At 40.3% G+C, this 14,901-nt stretch overlaps 1 protein-coding gene across 1 annotated transcript in view; it reads right to left on the bottom strand.

Annotated features, from left to right (window-relative positions):
• Positions 1 to 14,901, bottom strand: part of PDE10A (phosphodiesterase 10A) — a 548,175-nt gene that overhangs the window by 98,056 nt on the left and 435,218 nt on the right. Inside the window, exon 3 of the mRNA XM_026649717.1 lies at positions 12,757 to 12,785. The gene's annotated coding sequence lies outside the window, so the exon portion shown is untranslated. The remainder of the gene's footprint in view (positions 1 to 12,756; positions 12,786 to 14,901) is intronic.

The following is a 14,901-nucleotide window of genomic DNA, read 5'->3' as shown; positions in this document are numbered from 1 at the left end:
TGAAATGACAGCTGGCAGGACATGCCCTATTATTAAGTTAAAGGCCGCAAAACAGCTCTAGTACTACACAGAGAGAGCTCACAATTTTTGAAGGCATACATTTCCCAGCTTGTTTATACAGCTGATTTTCAGGCCTGATCTTAGAGAGAGAGAGAGAGAGAACACACTGCCTTCTGAACATCAACTTCTTGCCACATAGTCACTGATCACTGACATCCAATCCCAGAGACTTTCCTCCAACTTTTCCTCCACTGGTACATGTCAATATTGAGATAGATTCCCTCAATGCAAACATTAAATTAAAAATGATTTATAATAGAGTGAAGGAGGCATTGACTGGACTATAAAGACAGAACACTTTGATTATGTGGAACAGAAAAGACAGCCCCATTTTATAAAATCTGATCTTCACTGCAAGTGTTACAAAGACCACACTGTACCTTGGTTATACCACTTATCCAGACAACAGCATTGTTAAAAACATTCAGTGAAGTCCATTAAACTTTACATTTTAATTTGGCAGGTCTGGATATTACCATTTATTTAAATTTGCCTTGATAAATTGCACATTCCCTGTTAATATAGCTCTGTTGATGCCTGACCTGCAAACACTCCAAAAGACATTCCAAAAGACATCATGAACAAAATTAAAAATATGGTCCAACCTTTTTCCATCTCCATACTGCTTTCCCTAGTCTCTTACTACTACCAACAGTATCCACAAGCCTCCTTCTCCATTCCAACTTCATAACACCAGGGCCGGCTCCAGGCACCAGCTTACCAAGCAGGTGCTTGGGGCGGCCACTTCGGAGAGGGGCGGCACATCCAGCTGTTCGGCGGCAATTCGGCGGACGGTCCCTCACTCCTGCTCAGGGCGAAGGACCTCCCGCCGAATTGCCGCCGAGGTCGGGGTCGGGGGTTTTGGGGGGGGGGGGGGGTTTGGCTGCTTGCGGAGGCCCTGCATAACACGCATCTTCCTCTGATAACTCTGGATGTCGTATTATATGCATTATCTTCTGAAGGATATATATATTGCTCCTGGGGATTCTGCACCACTGTGCATGTGCAGAATTCATGTCCCCTTCAGATTTCTTTGCTTCCCTGCAGAAAATGACTTTCTGACAGGGAAGCAAAGGGAAGCCACAAGAGCGGTCATGTGACTCTCCCCAGCAGTATGTTTTGGGAGCCAAGGGCAGCTGGCAGAGAGGTAAATCACTGTGGGGAAGGGGGCGGGACTGGGGAAGACCCTGCGCCGGGCTCAGCTGCTAGTCCCAGCTGGGCTGGGGAGGCCAGGACTTCCTCTTTCCCTGCACAGCATCCAGGGCCAGGTCAGATTTCTTCCCAGGCTGCAAGGAGCTCTGCAAACTCATTACTCCCCTGCTTCCTGCACCCATCACTCCCTCATCCGATCAGACCCCCTCATACTCAGACCCTCACCCCCCCCCCCCCCGGCCCCCCCCCCCCCGCCACTCCCCCTGCACCTGGAGCACCCTGACGAGTCATCCAGACCCAGATCTCCATCCTACCGAGCCCCAACCAACTGCACCTGGATCCCCACCCCACTAAGCCCTCACTCTCCCCAGCATTTGGACCCCCCACAGAATCCAGCACACCCAGACCCCCCTGCTGAGCTCTATCCCCCCCGAACCCAGACCTACCCCTGCTGAGCTCCAACCACCTTCACCTGAATCCCCCTGCAGCATCCCATTACTGTTGCACCCAGAACCCCACAACAAACCCCTGTGCATCCAGATCCCCCCCACACTCAGGTTCCCCACTTAGCTGCTCGCACCCAGATTGCCCCATACATAACCCTCTCAACCCATACCTGGATCCCCCCCACACTAACCCCCTCCACACTTGTATCCTGCTGGGCTGAGCCTGCCTGCCCACACCTGGTGCACCGGGCACAGAGGGGGCAGGGCCCTGGGGTGTTTCTGGGGCAAGCCCAGTCCTTGCACTATGTCAGGGTTGGGTGCAGCCTCACTGTAGAGTTTGTGTCCCAAGGGGAGCTGCAGAGTGTTCTCCCACCTCTGTCCAGCCAGTGGCCTGTGCTCCCCAATGCCATGCTGGAGCCTCCACATTTATTACACAAATAAAATTTGCAGAATTTTGCAGAATTTTAAAATATTGTGCACAGAATTTTTAATTTTTTGACACAGAATGCCCTCAGGAATAATATGTATATGTCTGATGTCCTAACTCTTTTCTTTTAACTTTTCATTACACCATTCATTTTTGGTTTGTTGCAAAAATGTTTAAATCCTATGATCAATAAAGAAACAGTGTGAAGAATGAATAATGAACTTGCTGTGGCAGGGAGATATGGAAGGGATTTAAATGGGACAGAGAACTCATACAATTATTAACTGAAAAGATACTAATTCTGTAACTTTCAGTGGCATATTATGCCAGGGTGTTACCTGGTGCCAAGGCAGCTGCCAAAAGCCCTAAGTCCAAAAACGGGAAAGGAGAGGATTAAAATGTTTTTGCCATTTCCAAGAATAAAGTACTGTAAATGAGTTAGTCACTTGCTAGGTAATAATTTCATGGTGTTTATACTGTAAACTACAGCAAAGTGAATTGCTGCTGTGATCACCACAGTTTACAAAGCAAACATGCTTGCCAAAATGCAGCTTCACCGTGGGTACCGTACAAGCCAAAGTGGAATGGAAAAGAAGCCATTATTTGAAATGAACAAGGGCTAATTTCACTGTGATCATATCAGGCACACTGAGCATTTTTGTTTAAGTTTAAGGTTCTGAGGTACAACATGGCACACAGCCACCATGGGAGAAGGAAGCAGCATACAGGACAAAATCCTGGCCATGATTTAAGCAGCAGTATTGGATATGTTAACCCTTAGCCTGCACACACATGCCAGCTCTGCACCAGACCCATCCACCACACAAGTGATACCCTGTACTTTCCCCTCCCAGCACAGCTGTCTGTGATCCCAGTCCTTTTATACCCATGGACTGGGAAAGCAGACACACAGTATCTTTCACTGGACTGTGTGTTCTATATAGTCTCACCAGTCAGCTCACTCCCCCGTGGTCTCGGACGGACATTGTACATGCTTAATGTCTCTCTAATGTCATTTCTAATGTTTAGATGAGGCAGAATTATGGACTTTACCCCGGTTTTGGCAGCCATAGAAGACTGACACCTCTCCAATTCACAAATAGTGTTTTACTAATATTGTGAATTGAATGAGTCCTTACCCCAGTCTAGCACAGAACACACACATGCAAGATTAGTGCCCAAACTCACCCTTTTTCATGTAGTAGTTATTTTCTTTGGGGGTAAAAGAGCGATAGCACAATATGAAGCTTAACCTAAGCTATTTCCACTAGGCTGATTCTAGGTTTTCCATCCAGAACCTCTGTCCCCAGAACCTCTGTCCCAAACCCCTCTGCCCTGATAGCCACACCCACCTCTAGCGTACCTAGGAAAAGGAAAAATGAGAATAAAAGAAAAAATGAATCAAGAAACAGAACTCCTGGACATCATTTTATACGGTGTTCAGTGACAAAAAGGTTTAAACAAGAGTGGGGTGGAAGGAACAGAATCTCAAAAACTTGAAATTTTCAGAAAAACAAAAAATTGTTTCACTTTGAACCCTGCAAAATAGAAACAACTACGCAAAACTGTCTTTCCATTTTTCAACCATTTCTACCCATACCTAGGGTGCAGGTAACAAGATGATATCTGCACAGTAAATGAGCAGGAATCAATCAGCATTTCCATACAGGTTCCCAACATTTGTTCACAGGATGGGTCAAAAGAAGGTGCTTGCCACCCATTACAGATATTGAAAGATATTTCACAAATTTTACAAAGTTCAAATGATAACATGCAGAAAAAAAGTTCCTAGGTTCAAAGTTTGGTCACAGATGTTTATGAAACATTCAGTGACCATGGTTCTTGCATTTTTGATGGTGATAACAACTCTGTGTGATCAGAAAATCCTTGGTAGAATGACTTCCATTTTTGTGGGGGACAATATTTATATCAAGACAATCTAACGTCTTCACTTGAGATTTCTGAACCCAAGTTGGTTGAAAAATGGAAAGAATTGTACTTAGTTGTTCCTATTTTGCCAGGTTCTAAGTGAAACAATATTTTTAATTTCAAGTTTTTGAGATTCAGTTCCCCTCACTTCCACCCTTTCAAAAACCTTTTTGCCAATGAATGCCATAGAAAATGATGATGTCCAGTTTTGTTTCACGTTTCATTTTTTCTTTTGCTATTCTGTGACTTTTCAAACCTTCTCCAACTTTTGAAAAGATGCAGAAAGGAAAAATGAAACTAACTCTGGGACTTTAATTTTTCAATACTTTGCCACTCTAACTTTTGAAAAGTTGGAAGAGTTACAAAGCTTCATTTTTCCATTTTCTGTTCTCACTTTTTCAAAAGTTGAGCAAATTCTGAAATGTTACAGTATGGAAAAATGAAAAAAAATGGAAAAAACTCTACACATCACTCAATCTATTGAAGTTAGTGATAGGAAGGAATAAAAAGAAAAAAAAGAAAAAATTGGAAGGGGGGAACAAAACAAAACAAAACAAGCCCTCTCCCCAAAAATACAAAACTATTCTTAAATGCAAGTTTTTCATAACATTTTTTACTTTTGAAAGGCCATTTTTAATTGTGCAAGAGAGTACTGAAGCAAGTTGATGGTAGAACATATGAGTCTGACAAAGTGGGTATTCACCCATGAAAGCTTATGCTCCAATACGCCTGTTAATCTATAAGGTGCCACAGGACTCTTTGTTGCTTTTTACATACAAGTCTGACGTTTCATTTTAAAGTTAGTTTTTCATGACACATGGTGTAAAGAAAAATGATTTAGCTAGGAAAAAACAAGTAAATTTCCATTTTAGAACTTTGAATAATTTAAGGTTTTTCCATCTATGTGCTCATTTTTACTCTGCAATAAAATAGCTTTCACTGAGCTCTTTGCTTATATTGTAAATTGTCTGTGATACAGACAAAAGTCTTTTTTGCAACATTTCCAGAAATTAAAATGTACCATTTATTGCCTTTAAAACTCCCACATGGACTTAAAACTACTTTAAAAATTGTATTTTTGCTGGGTATGGAAAACTCTAAAATTATTCAAGTTTATTATTTTCAGAATTCAATTCTTGAGCAGAGATATATTTACAATTCAATTACATTTGAACCTGTTTTGGGTTGTTACTGAAGTTAAGTAGTGCACTACCATACTCTAGATTATTATATACTTTTTCTCAGATAATACAATATATGCTAACAAAGATGTCTACAACTTTATATACACACGTCCATTTGTAGTATTGTGTTTTAACCTCTGCATGTTAGACGGAGTCCTTTAAAATTATGCATATGAAAAGTACACCATACTTATTTAATACACTACATATTACATACAAAGTGACTGATATTAAACATTTGAGGAATAGGGACACCCACATTTATACCCCAAAATTCTGCATTGCACATTTGTATGCAGATAAGTTAGCTTTGTACTCAATTGGCTCCAAGATCTATACTGAGGCCCCACTGGTCTCTGGTCCGAGTTTAAGGTGTTTCTTATGACTTATACACCTATAAAAGAGTTGGGACTGGCCTATCTGAGGAATTGCCTCTCTCCCGCTTCCATACTGCCACAGCTGCAGTCATGGGAGGTACCCAAGCTGGATCCCCTCACAATAAAAGAGGGGACAGCTGGCAGGGCATTCTCTGTCAGGACTCCACGACTCTGGAAACTATTCCCCTGCTAGGTCCTACATAACCTGAATTGGAGGCCTTTTGAGCATGCTGCAAAAGAAATGTGTTTGATAGGGTTTTTGGAGAGGAGTGAAGAAATGATTCCCAGAACAATTAAGGGGTGGAAAGGAGTTTCTGTAGGTGGACGGCCGGCTGGCTGAGTTCCTGTTGAAATGATTAATGCTGCTGGGGTTTTACTGTAATGTTAATGATGTGTTAAGGCATCTAGAGCTTTGGCATCGTTTTAATTATTTTAAATCTTAACAAAATAAAGTAAATTATTAAATATCCCTTCAATTATACAATTAACAGTAACATGAGTACACAGATAAATTAGTTTTATAGATAACCACACTATCCCCCTAATTTCAAAAGCTCTTCAGACATCTCTGGCATGTAAAAGGATATGGAGGACTGACCTCGGCATAAATTTACTCAGAAATCTTTCAGTTTCTCATAAATAGCCTGCATTAGGGATTAAGGCTCAGTTACCTAACACATCAGTCCTCTGCCTAGAGGGTTACTAATCCAAGAAACGTGATATCAGGCTTCTCCTATACCTTCACAATACCTTTCTTCATAGCTGTCGTGCAAAAAAAGATTCACAGTGCAAGCATGACACTTCAGCCTGGGTTTGTGGTCCCTTGGACAATCTTCTTTTTAATCCTCTAGTGGAGACCTCACTATATTGGTTTCTGTCTCCTTCCTTTGGCAATTACTTCTGTTACAGTAAGTGGTTTGAGATGTCTGTTATTTGGAGAACCCCATCTTTATTTTTTTCTTCTCACTTTGCACACAAACAGAAACCAGAGTTCCACTTAAACCAATCTGTTTCTCTCTTTAATGTTTATACTCTGGATGTGAAATCAGCTTTAAAAAGTCCATCTACATTGGATTAAAACAGAGAAAGTCAGAGACCTTATTCTTCATGGAAAGCCAAAAAAAAAAAAACTCGAAGGCCTCCAGTACTCAGTTGCTTGATGGATCATATAAAACATACATCAACTTGCACAGCATTCCGTAAGAGACCTCCTAAGGGTAGCAAAATACATTCTACAAACTATTTCCCACTGTTATTGAGTGTCCAGGAGACTGAAGTGTTCACCCACTGGCTTTTATATGTTACCATTCCTGATGTCTGATTTGCGTCCATTTATCCTTTTATGTAGAGACTGTCCGGTTTGGCCAATGTACATGGCAGAGGGGCATTGCTGGCACATGATGGCATATATCACATTAGTAGATGTGCAAGTGAATGAGCCTACTGATAGTGTGGCTGGTGTGGTTGGGTCCTATCATGGTGTCGCTAGAGTAGATATGGGGACAGAGATCCATCAACTTCATGAAAAAACTCGCACAGATACAGACAGACATCATCTTCCTCTCCAAGTGCAAACAGATGAACATCATACGAAATGTACTGAAAGTAAAAAATCCATTGCAATCGACATACTGCACTGACTATGGTGAGAGACTGTGCCACACACTCTCAAAGAAACTGAGGAACCACTTGATCAGCATCCTGTACAACAAACAGGAGAAGGTCAAGAATGAGCTCTCAAAATTAGAGACTCTCACACAAAACCAACCTTCCACACAAACTTCCACGTGGCTGGACTTTACAAAAACAAGACAAGCCATTTACAACACACACTTTACTTCTCTACAGAGTAAAAAGGACAGTAAACTATCTAAACTCCTACATGCCACAGGCCTTCAACATTGGCTCTCCACTTGTAAGGTTCTGGGTTGTAAGGTTCATTAATGATCTGGAGGATGGCGTGGACTGCACCGTCAGCAAGTTTGCCGATGACACTGAACTGGGAGGAGTGGTAGATACGCTGGAGGGTAGAGATAGGATACAGAGTGACCTAGACAAATTAGAGGATTGGGCCAAAAGAAACCTGATAAGGTTCAACAAGACAAGTGCAGAGTCCTGCATTTAGGACGGAAGAATCCCATTCACTGCTACAGATTAGGGACCGAATGGCTAGGCAGCAGTCCTGCAGAAAAGAACCTAGGGGTTACAGTGGACAAGAAGCTGGATATGAGTCAACAGTGTGCCCTTGTTGCCAAGAAGGCTAACAGCATTTTGGGCTGTATAAGTAGGAGCATTGCCAGCAGATCGAGGGACGTGATCATTCACCTCTATTCGACATTGGTGAGGCCTCATCTGGAGTACTGTGTCCTGTTTTGGGCCCCACACTACAAGAAGGATGTGGAAAAATTGGAAAGAGTCCAGCGAAGGGCAACAAAAATGATTAGGGGGCTAGAGCACATGACTTATGAGGAGAGGCTGAGGGAACTGGGATTGTTTAGTCTGCAGAAGAGAAGAATGAGGGGGGATTTGATAGCTGCTTTCAACTACCTGAAAGGCGGTTCCAAAGAGGATGGATTTAGACTGTTCTCAGTGGTAGTAGATGACAGAACAAGGAGTAATGGTCTCAAGTTGCAGTGGGGGAGGTTTAGGTTGGATATTAGGAAAAGCTTTTTCACTAGGAGGGTGGTGAAGCACTGGAATGGGTTACCTAGGGAGGTGGTGGAATCTCCTTCCTTAGAGGTTTTTAAGGTCAGGCTTGACAAAGCCCTGGTTGGGATGATTTAGTTGGGGATTGGCCCTGCTTTGAGCAGGGGGTTGGACTAGATGACCTCCTGAGGTCCCTTCCAACCCTGATATTCTTTGATTCTATGAAAAAAGCAACAGAGGGTCCTGTGGCACCTTTAAGACTAACAGAAGTATTGGGAGCATAAGCTTTCGTGGGTAAGAACCTCACTTCTTCAGATGCAAGTCTGAAGTGAGGTTCTTACCCACGAAAGCTTATGCTCCCAATACTTCTGTTAGTCTTAAAGCTGCCACAGGACCCTCTGTTGCTTTTTACAGATTCAGACTAACACGGCTACCCCTCTGATATTTGATTCTATGAACTCCCTTCTCTTCATGTGCCAATATATATTTATGCCTATATCTGTAATTTTCACTCCATGCATCTGAAAGCTTTTTTTTACCCAGGAAAGCTTATGCCCAAATACATCTGTTAGTCTTTAAGGTGCCACCAGACTCCTCGTTGTTTTTGTGGATACAGACTAACACGGCTACCCCTCTGATACTTAAGTAGGAAGACGAGAGTGAGTATGTGGAGGGCTATTTCTTGAGCTGGTGAGGATTTGGGAGGCTGCGAGCTGGAAGAGTATGTGTTAGGTTGGTGGGGAGTCAAGTTATGAATGAGATTGTGTGTGAATTGGACAGGAGATGGTAGGATCAGAGCTAGATTGGAGGAGCAGAAATTGGTTTAAGAGAGAACACTTAAGGAGTAACACTGTAAAACTATTATTTTCTCCAACACTTTCCTTTTCTGTAAAGTGCCCCAGTTTTTCACTTCAAAAATACAATCAACCTCGGGGGAGCGGGAACTGGAGGGAGGTGCAGATTGCTACTTGCAGCCCTACCACTTATTTTGGGAACTAGCTGTCACTCTAGGAATCGGCCTACTTCTTGTTACTTCCCGTAAGCAATGTCCAGATACATGACTATCCATGACTGAGAAAGAGAAAATTAGTTTCCTTACTTGTAGATTTTATTTCCCATAACAGGAAGCATCTGGCTTGGAAAAACTTTTCCTATATATCAAAATGTTTTTGATAAAACAGACTGTAGATGTTATAGTCTTTATTCTATTAAATTTACAATCTACAGTGGTGCTACCTGTCTCTTCTAACTAGTTTACATAGTTTCAGCTTCAGAAGATTTCATCTGTAATAACAGTATGGTACTGCAGCAGATTCATAAAAGGAATCCTAATTCAAAGCAAGGAGGAAGGAAGGGATGATCGGGGGGAAGTACTTAAGATGCCTGTATTGCTGTGAAATTGGTAAGGCTAACCTAATGAGTAATGTTGAGACCAGATAATTCTCTCCATTATGAGAAATATAACTACAGGGAAGGAAACTAAATGCCTCCATTCTCAGGAACTTTTATTTATTCAGATATAGATTCTGATTTTACACAAACTAGAAAAACTAAAAAGGCATACATTTCTCCCACTGTAGGGGATGTTTTGGAGGAAACTAAGGGAAAAATTCAATACTCAGAATTACACACACACACGATACCTTTGGCTTCGCCGCTCAAGTTTACGCTTTTATATGGTAAATATGACAAATTACAGTTAGGTTCAGATTGGTCTGAGATGAGTGAGGTAGTGTTTCTTCTTTTCTATGATTTTGGTTTGAAAAACAGCAGTTACACACCCCTCTCACTAGTTACCCCTCCCACACCACGGTCATTTTAATGAATCTAGGTTTGATGCATGCAGAGCTCAATCAAGTGACTTTCGCATAACTCTCCATACTGGCAGCTAGTTAGGGAGGTGGTAGGCGTAGAAGGTTCTAGACTCCATGCCCAGATAGCTCTAACAAGCCTTAAACTGATGACTTGGGCAAATGTGTGTATTGTGCTGGGAGATTTATGTTGACTTGTGTGGGTGGTGAATGAGAGGTGCATGTTGCAGTGAGGGTCAGTGTGTGTCTGGGTTCACTGTGTGTGCTGGTTGTATTGCTTTGTGGGTGGTTTGACTGATTTTTGTCTGGGGACTGTGCTGGGGGTTTGTGCGTTGATTTGCGTGTGGGTTATGCTGGGAAATTTTGTGTTCCTTTGTGTGGATTGTGATAGGGAGTTAATGTTGAGTTGTATGAGTGGCAAATCAACGCCTGAAGAACTGTGGCAATTGGACCAAGCAACCCACAATCTGTTCAGTCTTCCTCATATCACTGATTACAACCAATGAAATTAGCTGTAGCGTGAGGGTGGTGATTGGTTGAGCTACTTCTCAAAACACAACAGTCTAGGACTCTTGCCATAGAAACATCTTTCCGATAGCCACAGCAAATTATATATATTTTATATATTATATATATATAATTTGCTGTGACTAACAGTTTTGTACGTGCTTGCCTGGAAAAGATGAATTGTACAATGCTTATTTCTTTCGTAAGCCAAAATATGGTGTTTCAAGATTACAATACACAATTTGCACTCAGTAGTTGGGTTCAAAAAGTTAAATACTGTGCATGTAATCCCTGGGACTTCAACAAATTTCACATATATCTTGGATAAATAGTCTCTACCAGACTTACCCCCCACAAGGACTCAGACCACAGTGAAGATGAAAACTGCAGATGTACAATACAATCCCGGGTGTGAAACTGAAACCTGAAAGGCTAGTCTTGATTCAGACACTGATGCTACTGGATTTGTTTGAGAGTAATTAATTTACACATGTATAATTATTTATATTAATAACTTAAATACCGGGATAGTGTCAGGAAAGTAACTAATGCTACACAATGCTTTTCTTATTTCCTCCTCTTTGTCTAACTTTTATTTTATGCTGTGTGATTGTTATAAGGATTATAATCATGTCAAGACATTGTGATCTTAGTAATGTTTAAGAAATTTGGAAAGATTGACTTTAAAGTAAGTCCTTAATCTTTAAATTTCCACCCATTTAAAAGATTCTAACCTATTTCTGGGCAGAAGGTTTACTTAAAAGGTTATTTTATCATCACTTCTCCCTCACAGACAGATATACTAAAAGGTTTGGATGGCAAATGTATTGAAAATATGCTTAAATAATAAACTGATCACTGTTGGTTTTACCTTTAAGTGCAGTATATACTTAAATTTCATTTAAAGTAATAGAATTGTTACTCTAGATTTTGTTTTTCTATGTTTTAGTCTTCTGTGGTAACTTTTGATACTGTTAAAAGTTAAAGTTGCTATATGAAAAATGTATCAACAAAATAAAATAACATTTGTAAATCTTGAGAAAAAATGTATACAAATATTTTGATTGAAAGAGATACTGAACTTGATTGACTATAAAACTTTCTACCTTTATCTTATTCAAAGTTATCATAAGATTGATGGTTATTGGGCTGATGTTCCATTTTTTTCCCCTCTGTGAGGGCAGCATTAATAGGTGTGAAAGAAAGAGGGCACTGAAAAAGACCATCCTTTGGCTAGGGCTGATACATCAAACAAATCCACCATTCATAAGCAAAGTGTAGAAAAGGCTGTTGATGTCCCTTGATGACATGATTATATCTATGTCTGGCTGATGACACAAGACAGACAGGATAATGTCATTGGTGGAAGAGAGTCAACAGTGACAAAGGGCAGAGCAGAGAAGTGTTTTTAGAAGGAATAAAGAAGGTGGCAACCATTTCTTTGTGTGGCAGATGGAAGGTTAAGAATGCAAATAGAGCAGAATTATTGACCAAAATATCAGGATATAACATGGGAACAAAAAGACATCACCACCTAGTTATCACAAGATACTACATGGTAGATTATGGTAACTCATTCAACATGAAGTATTTGTTCACTGTATATATCTCCCAAATAAATAGGACACTGAGACAGAAAGAAATACATCATTCTCAAACACTGAAGTTGTGTCACATTAGTTTTCATTCAATAGATTGCAAAATATTTTACGTCAATGAATTTAGTTCGTCTGTACCCTACCATATCTCAAAGGGCAGAATTATACAGGACATAATCCTTGCCTTGTTTCCTCTTCAATAGTATCATGCATGACATCTCTCATGGTAGTAATACTGATTAAGTAGTGGGTAGTCATATTTACAACTAATCAGAAAGTTCAAAGTTGCTATGAATTTCCTGTTTTCGTTTAAGCAGCCTTGTTCACATGGGATCATACCAGTAACTCCTGTATACGCTCCCTTATTTTGCTAATGAAAAGTAGTGAACTTCACTCATTTACAACTAATCAAATGTTTTGAATGCTAGGATTTTGTTTTTAATTGCTCTGCAAGTTGTCAGTTAGATACACTTCTCTGGACATCTGATTCATTCAGGGAATAGAGCACAGCCTTGATCAGAGACTGAAAGAAAGTTACCTCAAGTGACCAGTGGGCCACAGAGACCTCTTTTTTGTTTTTCTAGTGTGGGATAGAGAGACATCTGTAAGCAGTACTTACCCTGCTGACTTCCTTAGGAGTCGACTCATCTATGAGGAAACAAAGCAAACAATTAGGCACTCTGGGAAGGTTCTAGAATGAATGTAGAACAAGATATTGTCCTTCAAGAAACTTTTGTTCTGTTGTACAAGACTTTCTCTGACTTAGTTCATTATTTTGGTTGAAATGTCTGTTTTTACTGATATACATTCAACTGGCTTGCCAATAATTAAGGAGTAAAAAATTCCACACCTAGAATCACAGCAACAGTCTGATTAAACAGGTGAGCTTTGTTGTGTGCTGTAACACTTAAATTAGGACTCTATTAGACAAGCTGGGGAAGAGAGTTGCCACCAGATCCCACATGTGCAATGCTAGAAACTGAGGGCTCGATTCTGCTCCACTTGAAGCCAATGACCCCTATTTACTTCTTTGGGTGCAGGAGAAAGCATTAGTGACCAAGAGCACATCAATGATGTTGTCTGGCATAACATTCAAAAAAAGAAGCATAAATTATAGAAATATATCTCATTATGTTTTCCATTTTTAGAATACATACAGACTGTACTGTGCATTTTTTGAAGTTTACATTTAAAGTTATAAAGACAGATATAGCAATACAGCATATCTTTAAAAGCATTGTGCAACATTTCAGAAAGTGAGCAAAGGGAAAGCGATCATACAGTAAGAGACCCGCTACCACATGAAGGTGATTATGAACCTACAGCCTCATGTGTCTTCTGCTGCATAATTATTTCTTATAAGAAAACATGGAACAATCTGTATCTTTCTATTTTTGATCCCACAAGCTAAATTATTACTTTTTGGACATTAACTCCAAATCACAAATCGATTTCATCATACAAAAGAGGTCATATCCTTATTGGATCCCATATGTATACATATTTGCATATATCTGCCTAGATGTGGATTTTCAAATACTGCATCTCTGCTAAATGTGGTCATAGCAATACTCCAGCATAACCACAACTGCCTTTATTTGGTCACACTTTGTTCCCCTGAACAGGGTTCATTGTGTCTCACACCCACTATCAAAGGAATTAAAAAAAAAGTGTTTGTGACAAAGTTCTGGACAAAATTTACAAGGAAAGTCTGATATCACAAACTGTGTTCATCTCCCCAGATTTGTTTGAAGGATGCTAAGTAAAATAACAAATTTCATGTTTATGAACCAGCATTATGTCTTACCTTAGTTGCAAAAAATAAATCTTACATTGAAAATTCTATGCACAAAGAGTACAGAGACATGCCCAGCTTAGCCATTTTAATTAGTCCTGTTAAATACTTATCAGCGGACCCCATGCACTTTGCAATGTGACATACTCATTGTACATGGAAGTGTACATCAAAGACAATAGATCACCTTCCCTGGCTGGATCAGTCCAATGTGATTGTTCTTACAATCACATAGCTTTCATAGCATTTCAAGATGTGATTCTCACTACAACTCCAAATGATAGCTAGAATATGGATAAACCAAATGCCACACACCTAAAATCAGCAAAGAGTCTATCATGTTATATGCAGCCTGATTAGACCTCAATTTAAGATAGTAATTCCAATGTCATAAACACCAATCCATGGCTATATATTGTTGTGCACCTTCACCATGACATTGTGATTTCAGACTCCTCTCTGAGCTAAATAATTTTAGGTGTATTATTTGCTTAATGTGAAACAGCATTTCATTCTTCCTGTAAATGTTTTGTGCAAGGCTTTGGTATATGGGTTACCAGAAATTTTGAGGTCTTGCAGTTCACAGTTAATTCCTCTATTATTATTTATATTTTGTAGTAAGGAAGCATGTAGAGGCCCCAATCAAGGCTTGGACCTTATTAGTGCTAGGCACAGGACATGCAACATGAATAGACAGTCCCTGTACCAAAGAATTTACAATCTAAGCGTATCAATAAGTGGATACAACAAACAGATAGGGAGGAGGGGATGACACACACAAGGAATCAATGAGACAATTATGATTAGAATAATAAACAGCAGTCACAACACACTAGCTTCCTAGCCACTGTCTTTTTATGGGGGGGGGGGGGGAGAGAATGCATCACAATGGTAAGTTTTAAGCAGGAATTTCAAGAAGGACAATATAGTGGTGTTGCAGATTTTTCCACTACGCTCCTCCCAGGGGCA

This window comes from Terrapene carolina, unplaced genomic scaffold (genome assembly GCF_002925995.2).
Source record: "Terrapene carolina triunguis isolate 2854851 unplaced genomic scaffold, T_m_triunguis-2.0 Scaffold85, whole genome shotgun sequence".
NCBI lineage: Eukaryota > Metazoa > Chordata > Testudines > Emydidae > Terrapene > Terrapene triunguis.
This window is presented reverse-complemented; position numbering and strand designations above follow the sequence as displayed.